This window comes from Salvelinus namaycush, chromosome 4 (assembly GCF_016432855.1).
Source record: "Salvelinus namaycush isolate Seneca chromosome 4, SaNama_1.0, whole genome shotgun sequence".
Taxonomy (NCBI): domain Eukaryota; kingdom Metazoa; phylum Chordata; class Actinopteri; order Salmoniformes; family Salmonidae; genus Salvelinus; species Salvelinus namaycush.
In genome coordinates this window covers 17,326,898-17,337,260 of record NC_052310.1, presented here as the reverse complement: position 1 = coordinate 17,337,260, position 10,363 = coordinate 17,326,898, and positions in this window count along the sequence as shown.

Genomic DNA, 10,363 nt, shown 5'->3' with positions numbered 1-10,363 from the left:
TAGAGTTAACTAGGTGAACGGATGATCTGGGCATGTGTGGTTCCCACCGTGAAGCATGGAGGAGGAGGTGTGATGGTGTGAGGGTGCTTTTCTGGTGACAATGTCAGGATTTATTTAGAATTTAAGGCACACTTAACCAGCATGGCTACCACATCATTCTGTAGCGATACACCATCCCATCTGGTTTGCGATTAGTGGGACTATAACTTGTTTTTCAACAGGACAATGACCCAAAACACACCTCCAGGCTGTGTAAGGGCTATTTGACAAAGAAGGAAAGTGATGGAGCACTGCATCAGATGACCTGGCCTGCACAATCAACTGACATCAACTGAATTCAGATGAGTTGGACCACAGAGCGAAGGAAAAGCAGCCAGCAAGTGCTCAGCATATGTGGGAACTCCTTGAAGACTGTTGGAAAAGCATTCCTTATGAAGCTGGTTGAGAGAATGCCAAGAGTGTGCAAAGCTGTCATCAAGGCAAAGGGTGGCTATTTTGAATCATCTCAAATATGAAATACATTTTGATTTGTTTAACACTTTTTTGGTTATAACATGATTCCATATAAGTTATTTCATCATTTTGATGTATTTGGCAGCAATTACAGCTGTAAGTATGTCTGGGCAAGTCTCTAAGAGCTCTGCACACCTGGATTGCACAATATTTGCACATTATTCTTTAAAAAATTCTTCATGTTCTGTCAAGTTGATTGTCGATCGTTGCTAGACAACCCTTTTCAAGTCTTGCCAAAGATTTTGAGCCGATTTAAGTCAAAACTATAACACGGCCACTCAAGAACATTCAATGTCATCTTGGTATGAAACTCCAGTATATATTTGGCCTTGTGTTTTAGGTTATTGTTCTGCTGAAAGGTGAATTTGTCTCCCAGTGTCTGTTGGAAAGCAGACTGAACCAGGTTTTCCTCTAGGATTTTTCCTGTGCTTAGCTCTATTCCGTTTATTTTTATCCTAAAAAAACGACCTAGTCCTTGCCAATGACAAGCATACCAATAAAATGATGCAGCCACGGCCATGCTAGAAAATATGAAGAGTGCTACTCAGTGATGTGTTGTGTTGGATTTGTCCCAAACATAATGCTTTGTATTCAGGACATAAAGTTCATTTCTTTGCCACATTTCTTGTAGTTTTACTTTAGAGCCTAATTGCAAACATGATGCATATTTTGGAATATTTTTATTCAGTACAGGCTTCCTTTTTTCACTCTGTCAGTTAGATTACTATTGTGGAGTAACTACAATGTTGATCCATCCTCAGATTTCTCCTGTCACAGACATGTGTAACTGTTTTAAAGTCACCATTGGCCTCATGGTGAAATCCCTGAGCGGTTTTCTTCCTCTCCAGCAACTGAGTTAGGAAGGACGCCTGTATCTTTATTGCGACTGGTTTTATTGATACACCATCCAAAGTGTAATTAATAACTTTACCATGCCTTGGTTTTTGTTGTTGAATCTGTGTTTGAAATTCAATGCTCGACTGACGGACCTTACAGATAATTGTATGTGTGGGGTACAGGGATGAGGTTGTCATTAAAAAATCATGTTAAACTCTATTATTGCCTCCGGAGTGACGCAGCGGTCTAAGGCACTGCTTTACAGTGCTTGAGGTGTCACTACAGATCCAGGTTCGATCCCAGGCTATGTCACAGCCGGCCATAACCGGGAGACCCATGAAGTGTCGCACAATTGGCCCAGCGTCGTCCGGGTTAGTAGAGGGTTTGGACGGCCGGGTTTTCGTTGTTCCATTGCGCTCTAGCAAGTCCTTGTGGCGGGCCGGGCACCTGCAAGCTGAATCCGGTCGCCAGCTGGATGGTGTTTCCTCTGACACATTGGTGCGGCTGGCTACCAGGTTAAGTGAGCAGTGTGTCAAGAAGCAGTGCGGCTTGGCAGGGTCGTGTTTCGGAGGACGCATGGCTCTTGACCTTCATCTCTCCCGAGTCCGTAGGGGAGTCGAAGCGATGGGAAAAGACTGTAACTACCAATTGTATATTACGAAATTGGGGAGAAAAAGGGGTAAAAGTAAAAAAACAAAAGTTTTTACTCTTATTGCACACAGAATGAGTCCATGCAACTTATTATGTGACTTGTTAATCTATTTTTTACTCCTGAACTTATTTAGGCTTGCCATAACAAAGCGTTTGAATACTTATTGACTCAAGATCTTTCAGCTTTTCATTTTTTATTCATTTGTAAAACTTTTGAAAAACATAATTCCGCTTTAACATTATGGTGTATTGTGTGTAGGCTAGTGACGAAATATCTCAATTTAATCAATTTTAAATTCCGGCTGTAACAACAAAATGTGGTAAAAGTGATAAGGTGTTAATACTTTCTGAAGGTACTATATATATAGAAAACTTGGTGTGCCAAATAAAATCATAGCAGGCCAAATTTGGCTACCGGGCCGCCAGTTGGTGTACCCTAACCTAAGGTAAGGACATGGACATTAAAACACATCAAACCAGTCACCAGGATGTAGACACTTCTATCACGTTGTCAAACTCTTATTTCTAAGCCTTTGTATGTCATTGTGATCTTGAATAAATCTTAATTTATGGCATCCGATGCAAGCTATTTACAATTAGATTACAACACTGATGCAAACACACCCATAGGATGTAGTATTACCAGTCAATACTAGTCAATACTACTAATACTATTACCATGTAGTATTACCAGTCAAGCTCCAGAAGATATATTGGTAACACAGTAACTAATGTTAACACAGCTCTGTGGAAAGAATGGTCAAGTACGGGATAAGATACATTGACATTGCATTCAATGAGTCATACAAATGAGTCTTACTTACGTATGCAAAGCCTTGTGAACAGTGACGGTTCAAACTTGAGTTACTCCCAGTCTGAAGTGTTAGGAGTGAGTGAGTGATGACATCACTCATTCTCTGTGCTATAATGTAAAAGAAAAACCTGTTTAACAAGTTTGTCCAATGGAGTGTATACATAATGTAACATGGAATGGAAACAAAACACACACACACAGCATTGTAGTAAAGTCAGTGTAGAGATTGCAGTGGACATTGCGCTGTTCCACCTTGTGAATATTCATGTTTGTAAAAGTTTATGTTCAGGGAGGGAATCAGCACAGATCAGACAGGTTTGAACATTGACCCGTAACACATACAGCACCAGTCAAAAGTTTGGACACAACAACTCATTCCAGGGTTTTTCTTAATTTTTAGTATTTTCTCCATTGTAGAATAATAGTGACGACATCAAAACTATGAAATAACACATATGGAATCATGTAGTAACCAAAAAAGAGTTAAACAAATCAAAATATATTATATATTTGAGCTTCTTTAAAGTAGCCACCCTTTGCATTGATTACAGCTTTGCACAATCTTGGCATTCACTCAACCAGCTTCACGAGTTAGTCACCTGGAATGCATTTCAATGAACAGGTGTGCCTTGTTAAAAGTTCATTTGTGGAATTTCTTTCCTTCTTAATGCGTTTGAGCCAATCAGTTGTGCTGTGACAGGGTAGGGGTTGTATACAGAAGATAGCCCTATTTGGTAAAAGACCAAGTCCATATTATGGCAAGAACAGCTCAAATAAGCAAAGAGAAACAACAGTCCATCATTACTTTAAGACATGAAGGTCAGTCAATACGGAACATGTCAAGAATTTTTGAAAGTTTCTTCAAGTGCAGTCGCAAAAACCATCAAGCGCTATGATGAAACTAGCTCTCATGAGGACCGCCACAGGAAAGGAAGACCCAGAGTTATCTCTGCTGCAGAAGATAAGTTCATTAGAGTTACCAGCCTCAGAAATTGCAGCCCAAATAAATGCTTCACAGAGTTCAAGTAACAGACACATCTCAACATCAACTGGTCAGAGGAGACTGCGTGAATCCGGCCTTCGTGGTCGAATTGCTGCAAAGAAACACCAATAACATCAACTTTTTCACAATACGCTTTTTTTGTGGGGGCAGGATAATTAACGAAAAGGCAACTCGAATGAACTTTGATCGCTTTTGTTATAATTTTTACATAGCAAAAAGTGACAATTATTTTGCATGCAACGAGAGGTAACGGATCCCGCCAAATAGGTTCCGGAACAAAACAGTCCAAAACGGAGAGGTGCCGGATCCTGTTCCGGCAGGATTCGGCTCAAATTAAGCACTGCTCACTACCAAGTTCCAAACTGCCTCTGGAAGCAACGTCAGTACCATAACTGTTCGTCGGGAGCTTCATGAAATGGGTTTCCATGGCCGAGCAGCTGCACACAAGCCTAAGATCACCATGCGCAATGCCAAGCGTTGGCTGGAGTGGTGTAAAGCTCGCCTCCATTGGACTCTGGAGCAGAGGAAACTCGTTCTCTAGAATGATGAATCACGCTTCACCATCTGGCAGTCCGACAGACAAATCTGAGTTTGGCGGATGCCAGGAGAACACTTATTTTTTTCTTGTGCATTTTGCTATGTTGTTATTTGCCTCATGACTCCTGCATACTTTGTTGACTACAAACTTTCTTTACCCAACCGTGGGACAGACTATGTTTGTTCCCACACTCGCTGACTCTTTATTGGTTACACAGACTTTTTTTGTATTCATGTTACCTGATGTCATAAATCAGCACTGCAGAGCTCTCCCTGTCCTATGCCATGCCTTGATTGTATTACTGTTGATGATATCTGGAAATATGCATGTACACCATTGGCCCATCTACTGTGCTAGCCCCAATTCTGACTTGTGCTCTGATATCTGCTTCACTGATTTCTGCTCTCGTAAAAGCCTGGGGTTTCTGCACGTTATCACTAGAAGCTTATTACCTAAAATGGATCATTTGAAAGTGTGGGTTCACAACTCCAATCCAGATGTGTTGGTCATTACTGAGACGTGATTAAGGAAGAGTGCTTTGAATGCTGATGTTAACCTTTCTGGTTATAACCTTTTTCGGCAAGACAGATCTTCCAAAGGTGGGGGAGTGGCAATCTTTACCAAGGATCACCTTCAGTGCTTGGTTGTCTCCATCAAGTCTGTCCCCAAACAATTTGATTCGCTGGTTTTAAGCATTAAACTTTCAAATAGCTCTTTGTTGATAGTTGCTGGGTACTATCGTCCTCCATCAGCACCGGCCTGTACCCTACCTGCCCTAAGCTCTCTCCTGGTCCCTTACACTAAGTCTGAATTTGTCCTGCTTGGTGACCAAAACTGGGACATGCTTAAACCACCTGGCCAAGTCCTAAAGCAATGGGACTCCCTAACTCCTTCTCAGATTATTACCAATCCCACAAGGTATGACTCCAAACACCCAGAAAAGGCTACTCTCCTCGATGTTATCCTCACAAATAATCTTGACAGGTATCAGTCTGGTGTTTTCTGTAATGACCTTAGTGATCACTGTTTTACAGCCTGTGTTGTAATGGTTGCTCAGTGAAACGACCTGTACTGATTTGTCATAGACGCTTGCTAAAAACTTTAATGAGCAAGCCTTCCTTCATGAACTGGCCTCTGTAAAATGGTATAGAATCAGCTTGATCCCCTCTGTCGAAGACACTTGGACCTTCTTTTTTTGATATTTTCAGTGGTATTGTTAACAAAAACGCCCCCATAAAGAAAATGAGAATTTTAAACAGGTTCAGCCCCTGGTTCGACCGTGATCTTGCAGAGTTACTCCACCTCAAGAATTGCATTTGGCGAAAGGCTCGGCACACGCATACTCAGGCTGACTGGCTTTCGTTCAGGCAAATGAGAAATAAGTGCACTCAGGCTATCCGGAAGGCCAAAGTTAGTTACTTTAAGGAGCAGTTCTCTCTCTGTGGGTCTAACCCCAAGAAGTTCTGGAAATCGGTTAAAGACCTGGAGAATAAACCCTCCTCCTCACAGCTGCCCATGTCCCTTAATGTTGATGATGTGGTTGTTACTGACAAGAAGCACATGGCTGAGCTCTTTAATCACCACTTCATTAAGTCAGGATTCCTATTTGACTTAGCCATGCCTCCTTGCCCATCCAACATTTCCTCATCTCCCACTCCTTCTAATGCCACTATCCCCGATGCTTCTCCCTCTTTTTCCCCTGCCCCGCTACAAAGTTTGTCCCTGCAGGCAGTCACTGAGTCCAAGGTGCTAAAGGAGCTCCTTAAAAACCATCTGGGTCAGACGGTTTAGACCCTTTCTTCTTTAAGGTTGCTGCCCCTATCATCGCCAAGCCTATCTCCAACCTTTTTAACCTGTCTCTCCTTTCTGGGTAGGTTCCCATTGCTTGGAAGGCAGCGACGGTTCGTCCTTTATTTAAAGGGGGAGATCAAGCTGATTCTAACTGTTATAGGCCTATTTTTATTTTGCCCCTTTTATCAAAGGTGTTGGAAAAACTTGTCAATAATCAACTGACTGGCTTTCTTGATGTGTATAGTATTCTCTCGGGTATGCAATCTGGTTTCCGCTCAGGTTATGGATGTGTCACTGCAACCTTAAAGGTCCTCAATGATGTCACCATTGCCCTTGATTCTAAGCAATATTGTGCTGCTATTTTTGTTGACTTGGCCAAAGCTTTGATACGGTAGATCATTCCATTCTTGTGGGCCGGCTAAGGAGTATTGGTGTCTCTGAGGGGTCTTTGGGCTGGTTTGCTAACGACCTCTCTCAAAGAGTGCAGTGTATAAAGTCAGAAAATCTGCTGTCTCAGCCACTGCCTGTCACCAAGGGAGTACCCCAAGGCTCGATACTAGACCCCACACTCTTCTCAATTTACATTAACAACATAGCTCAGGCAGTAGGAAGCTCTCTCATCCATTTATATGCTGATGATACAGTCTTATACTCAGCTGGCACCTCCCTGGATTTTGTGTTAAATGCTCTACAACAAAGATTTCTTAGTGTCCAACAAGCTTTCTCTACCCTTAACCTTGTTCTGAACACTTCCAAAACAAAGGTCATGTGGTTTGGTAAGAAGAATGCCCCTCCTCCCACAGATGTTATTACTATCTCTGAGGGTTTAGAGCTTGAGGTAGTAACCTCATACAAGTACTTGGGAATATGGCTAGACGGTGCACTGTCCTTCTCTCAGCACATATCAAAGCTGCAGGCTAAAGTTAAATCTAAACTTGGTTTCCTCTATCGTAATCGTTCCTCTTTCACCCCAGCTGCCAAACTCAACATGATTCAGATGACTATCCTACCCAGGCTACATTACGGAGACATGATTTATAGATCGGCAGGTAAGGGTGCTCTCGAGCGGCTAGAAGTTCTTTACCATTCGGCCATCAGATTTGCCACCAATGCTCCTTATAGGACACATCACTGTACTCTATACTCCTCTGTAAACTGGTCATCTCTGTATACCCGTCGCAAGACCCACTGGTTGATGCTTATTTATAAAACCCTCTTAGGCCTCACTCCCCCCTATCTGAGATATCTACTGCAGCCTTCATCCTCCACATAATAACACCCGTTCTGCCAGTCACATTCTGTTAAAAGTCCCCAAAGCACAAACATCCCTGGATCGCTCCTCTTTTCAGTTCGCTGCAGCTAGCGACTGGAACAAGCTGCAACAAACACTCAAACTGGACAGTTTTATCTCAAACTCTTCATTCAAAGACTCAATCATGGACACTCTTACTGACAGTTGTGGCTGCATGTGTGTTGTATTGTTGTCTCTACCTTCTTGCCCTTTGTGCTGTTGTCTGTGCCCAATAATGCTTATACCATGTTTTGTGCGGCTACCATGTTGTGTTGCTACCATGTTGTTGTTATGTTGTGTTGCTACCATGTTGTGTTGTTATGTGTTGCTGCCTTGCTATGTTGTTGTCTTAGGTCTCTCTTTATATAGTGTTGTGTTGTCTCTCTTGTGGTGATGTGTGTTTTGTCCTATATTTATATTGTATTTTTTATTTTATTTTTTATCCCAGGCCCCGTCCCCGCTGGAGGCCTTTTGCCTTTTGGTAGGCCGTCATTGTAAATGAGAATTTGTTCTTAACTGACTTGCCTAGTTAAATAAAGTTTACATAAAAAATAAATGAATAAAAACCTGCCCCAATGCATAGTGCCAACTGTAACGTTTGGTGGAGGAGAAATAATGGGCTGGGGCTGTTTTTCATGGTTCGGGCTAGGCCCCTTAGTTCCAGTGAAGGGAAATCTTAATGCTACAATGACATTCTAGATGATTCTGTGCTTCCAACTTTGTGGCAACACTTTGGGAAAGGCCCTTTCCTGTTTCAGCATGACAATGCCCCTTTGCAGAAAGTGAGGTCCATACAGAAATGGTTTGTCGAGATCGGTGTGGAATAACTTGACTGGTCTGCACAGACCCCTGACCTCAACCCCATCGAACACCTTTGGGATGAATTGGAACGCCGAATTGCGAGCCAGGCTTAATTGCCCGACATCAATCAATCAATCAAATGTATTTATAAATCCCTTTTTACATCAGCAGATGTCACAAAGTGCTATACAGAAATTCAGCCTAAAACCCAAAACAGCAAGCAATACAGATGTAGAAGCACGGTGACTAGGAAAAACTCCCTAAAAAGGCAAGAACCTAGGAAGAAACCTAGAGAGGAACAAGGCTCTGAGTGGTGGCCTGTCCTCTTCTGGCTGTGCCGGGTGGAGATTATAAGAGTACACGGCCATTTAAGGTCAGATTTTTCTTCAAGATGTTCAAATGTTCATAGATGACCAGCAGGGTCAAATAATAATCACAGTGGTTGTAGAGGGTGCAACAGGTCAGTACCTCAGGAGTAAATGTCAGTTGGATTTTCATAGCCGAGCATTCAGAGGTTGAGACAGCAGGTGCGGTAGAGAGAGAGAGAGAGTCGAAAACAGCAGGTCCGGGACAAGGTAGCACGTCCGGTGAACAGGTCAGGGTTCCCTAGACGCAGCCATTGCAGCATAGATACTGGAGACTGAGACAGGAGTGGGTCTGGGGACGCTGTGGCCCCATCCGACGATACCCCCGGAATAGGGCCAACCAGGCAGAACATAACCCCAATCACTTTGCCAAAGCACAGCCCCTACACCACTCGAGGGACATCAACAGACCACCAACTTACTACCCTGAGACATAGCCCACGAAGATCTCCTCCACCGCCCGAGCCCGAGGGGGCGTAAAACCGGACAGAAAGATCACGTCTGTGACTCAACCCACTCAAGTGACGCACCCCTCCTAGGGACGGCATGGAAGAGCACGAGTAAGCCAGTGACTCAGCCCCCATAATAGGGTCTGCGCCCAACCTCACTAATGCTCTTGTGGTTGAATGGAAGCAAGTCACCACAGTAATGTACCAACATCTAGTGGAAAGACTTCCCAAAAGAGTGGAGGCTGTTATAGCAACAAAGAGGGGACCAACTCCATATTAATGCCCATGATTTTGGAATGAGATGTTCGACGAGCAGGTGTCCACATACTTTTGGTCATGTAGTATATATAAATAAAAGATTACTCATTATCTCGGAAGAAACCTAGAGACGAACCCGGCTCTGAGGGGTGTCCAGTCCTCTTAGGGGCTCGTAAGTAAGCATTTCACTGTAAGGTCTACACCTGTTGTATTCGGCGCACGTGACTAATACAATTTGATTTGAACTAAATGTGTGCATAGAAGATGGCTTGATCTTTAATTTTCAAACATACAGTTCATTCGGAAAGTATTCAGACCCCTTGACTTTTTCCACATGTTACGTTACAGTCTTATTCTAATATTGAAAACATTTAAATATCTACACGCAATACTTTATTTCCATAAGTATTCAGACCCTTGGCTATGAGACTCGAACTTGAGCTCATGCGCATCCTGTTTCCATTGATCATCCTTGAGATGTTTCTACAATTTGATTGGAGTTCACCTGTGGTAAATTCAATTGATTGGACATGATTTGGAAAGGTAGAGACCTGTCTATAGAAGATCCGAGTGTTTACAGTGCATGTTAGAGCAAAAACCAAGCCATGAGGCGAAGGAATTGCCGTAGATCTCTGAGACAGGATTGTGTCGAGGCACAGATCTGGGGAAGGGTACCAAAACATTTCTGCAGCATTGAAGGTTCCCAAAAACACAGTGGCCTCCATCATTCTTAAATGGAAGAAGTTTAGAACCACCAAGACTCTTCCTAAAGCTGGTCGCCCAGCCAAACTGAGCAATCGGGGGAGAAGGGCCTTGGTCAGGGAGGTGACTAAGAACCTGATGGTCACTCTGACAGAGCTCCAGAGTTCATCTGTGGTGATGGGAGAACCTTCCAGAAGGACAACCATCTCTGCAGAACTCCACCAATCAGGCCTTTATGGTAGAGTGGCCAGACAGAAGCCACTCAGTAAAATGCACATGACAGGCCGCTTGGAGTTTGTCAAAAGGCACCTAAAGACTCTCAGACCATGAGAAACAAGATTATCTGTTCT